Here is a 3,745-nt window from a genome sequence, read left to right as displayed (position 1 = left end):
AAAGCATTTTATTTCTAGTCTGAGTTTATCTAGCTTCATCTTCCAGCTGGAACTCACTGGATCTTGTGATGCCTTTTTCTGCTAGACTAAAAATCCATTTACTATCAGAAATATCTTCTCCATGAAGATATTCATCATCCATAACCAAGTCACCTCTTACCCTTCTCTTGAATAAACTAAATGAAATGGGCTTCTTAAGTCTCTCACTATAAGCCATGTTGTGTAGACCTTGAATCACCTTGTAGCTCTTTCCTGAAGCCTTCCCAATGTATTCACATCCTTTCTGAAGGGTGGACACCAGAACTGGATATGGTAAGGGTATCTAAGATAACAGTAGGTGGGTCATGGCAAAGGTTGGCAACTATTGTGTCAGTTCTGGGTATAATTTTTAACAAGAAAAATGGTATTTTGAGTGCTAGCACTTGGTGTGCTTTGTTTGTGGGGAGGCAGATAAGTAAAAGGGTAAAAACAGGATGAGGACAGTCAGTAAGGAGAGACTGGGAAGGATGGAGCGAGGGATAGTAGGCAAGCAGGGATGACTGAAGGGATTGCTGTGGAAGAGTGAGGCATATGACTGGACTAAAGTTTGTACTTCAAAATTTGAAATGTCCAAGTGTAGATATCAGTTACGGTATCAGGAGACAGATGGTTTGAAAGCTGCTCCTGAGAAGGTGAATCTTTCACAGGCTGACTTTAAATCATCCTCTGAGCTGGTCCTGGCCATGTGTGTGGAGGATGTTAAGTCCCAGAGTGGATGTGCTGGTTCTAGTGAAGGAGAGGTAGGGAAGGGCTGAGGTGTGTTCACCCTCACATCTGCTGCTGGAGCTGCTGGTTCTGTTGTGAAAGGTTCTTCTGGTTGCTGGGACATTTGTAGGCTTCCCATGATATCTTCTCCCCATGGTCCTGGACCCATAGCTGTGCAGAGAATAAGTGCAGATCCAAGAAACACACATCTGCATTGCCCATAAAAGATCTGGGGAAAGTATCTCAAACCACAGTGCGATTAGAACAAGCCATGGCTCTACCTTTTCATAATCTAGCCATGATTTCCATCTCTTTGAGCACTGTGAAGAGAGTTAGAAAGGAGGCTGCCTTCCACCCACAGTGAAGGGCCATTTCGATTAAATAGATCACATATGCCCTATAGCAAAGCACCATTGCTTACCCAGCACTAGCCCTGACTCCCCAGTTTACTCGCTTGGTTAAAAAAAGACTGCTGTAAGTACTGTATCTAACTATGCTAGGGCTATTAGTCTAAAAGCAGCCAGCGCAGGAGTGAATGCTGATCACAAAAATGAAGGCAGTTAGGTGTAGCAATAAGGAAGAACACATCATTTATGTTACTGCAGGTGACACAGCCATCAAGCTTACATTGTCAAATTTATCAGTTTTGACCATAAGTTGCCTTGCAACTGGGACAACATACAAATGCTCAACCATTATGCTATAGCACTTGGCAAGCCTGGACCTATAAACAGAAGCATCAGCTCTTAAATGCCCATTTAAATTATTTGTATAGAATCTAAATGCTGTATGTGCCAATGAAGCAGATAAGAAGGTAACACCTTGCATGGATGCTACATGGTAGCTGACCAGTGCAAGATAAAGAAAACCCATTGCAAAAGAAAAACACTTCCTCTAATTTGTAGAAAAATAGACATGCATCTGCTAAGTTTTCTCATTAAAACTTTCTCTGATAAAAAGCAGAGCTAAAAGATAATAGCAACTTTTTAAAAACCATACTGTGAGAGTCAAAAAGAAAAGGAGTCCTTGTGGCACCTTAGAGACTAACAAATATTAAAACAAAAAGACTTCAAAACCAGACTCCAAGGAGAGACTGCTGAATTGGAATTAATTTGCAAACTGGATGCAATTAATTTAGGCTTAAATAGAGACTGGGAGTGGATGGGTCATTACACAAAGTAAAACTATTTCCCCATGTTTATTTCCCCCCCCCCCCCCCACTGTTCCTCAGATGTTCTTGTTAACTGCTGGAAATGGCCCACCTTGATTATCACTACAAAAGGTTCTCCCGCCCCTGCTCTCCTGCTGGTAATAGCTCACCTTAAGTGATCACTCTCCTTACAGTGTGTATGATAACACCCATTGTTTCATGTTCTCTGTGTGTATAAATCTCCCCACTGTATTTTCCACTGAATGCATCCGATGAAGTGAGCTGTAGCTCACAAAAGCTTATGCTCAAATAAATTGGTTAGTCTCTAAGGTGCCACAAGTCCTCCTTTTCTTTTTGCGAATGCAGACTAACATGGCTGCTACTCTGAAACCCGTGAGAGTCAAGAGACACTGGGCCAAATACAGTGTTGGATTAATTCACTACGACAAACATTGGCATTGATAGGAAAGGTCTACTCATGTGAGTAACTTTTACTCACTTGTGTGAGTGTTTTGACGTCCGAGGCCCTTTATCACTGCTTTAAATTACTGATTTTTGGAGGGTATAGTCCCAACTAAGTGTAGATCTCTTGATCCATTTTTCTCCTCCTTGTGATTTCAGATCAGCAATATTTTTTTCATGGGTTAAGTATGAAAGTTGCACACTGATAATAAAATATCGAAGGCTCAGATCACATTAAATAGTGGCAGTAGTTTAAAAACCCTAAGTGAATGGAACATATTGCACTGAATAGCTCAATATCAGATACATCTGATTGTATGCACTCGTCTCTAACATGGATATCAGTAAAGTCTTTGGTGAGACTTAAAGGCAAGTTAGTGGGTTACAGGTTGTTGTAATGAAACATAAAACCAGCGTCTCTACTGAGTTTCTGATTTTTTGGTGTCTAGCAGAGAGAGGAATTTAAGCTCCCAAGCTCATCTTTTCAAGGTATTGTGCAAGTTTTCTTTGAATATGAGCATTGAGGTGTCCGACAGGGTGTGATCATGTGAAAAGTGTTCACCCGTGGGTGACAAGGGTGTTTTTGTGTTTTATCCTCTTTCTGCATGAGAAAGTAGGGATTGTCTCATTTGGGCCGCATGGCTGTTGTTGGGGCATTTGATGCACTGATGAGGCACACTGCATATTGTGATAGGCATGTGCAGTACCCAGGGATCTTGAAAGGTGTGGGGGTGGGGGAGGGGTGTTGATTATAGTAGCAGTGGAGAAATGCACCAGGTTATGCATCTTCTGTTTTCGCTTCTGTGAAAGGTTAACTTGCTAATTTCCATCAGAGAACAAAAGAAAGTTGGGACTCCGTAGAGGGGAAATATACAAGACAGAAAAACAGAATAGTCCATCCACCAAAGATGCTAGAGCTGGACAGCAGGCCATTGGCCCTCTACTTCAGGGATGCAGCACCGAGTAGAGAAGGATTGCGTGGCCTAGAGGAGTTTGTTAAGCACTGAAACTCTGAACCTTGTGAGTTCCTATGACCCTTGATTTGTATATATCTGGGCTCCATTGGAGCTGGCTTGCAGCAAGCATGCTTGGCTATGGTGAGGCTGGTTTATAACCAATTGTTAGACTTGGCCATGAATTCAGTCCATCCACTTAGAAATGTGTGTGCTGGTGAGGGTGGCATTTTTTTTTTCTCCTCAGCTGCACAACCTCTTCAAAACATGCACATGGAGCCAATTGCCTTTGTTAGATATGACAAACAAGGCAGTGCCACCAACTCTGCGAGTCTCACCGTATTTGATGTTTCTCTTCAAGCCCCTGCTGCTGGAGTTATGGGATTATGTGAGATTCTCAGTTGTCATTTAAAAAAAAAAAAGTTTCCAGCCCTCC

Source organism: Natator depressus, chromosome 9 (assembly GCF_965152275.1).
Source record: "Natator depressus isolate rNatDep1 chromosome 9, rNatDep2.hap1, whole genome shotgun sequence".
NCBI classification, from domain to species: Eukaryota; Metazoa; Chordata; order Testudines; family Cheloniidae; genus Natator; species Natator depressus.
The sequence above is the reverse complement of the archived record's forward strand: the minus strand, read 5'-3'. Positions refer to the sequence as shown.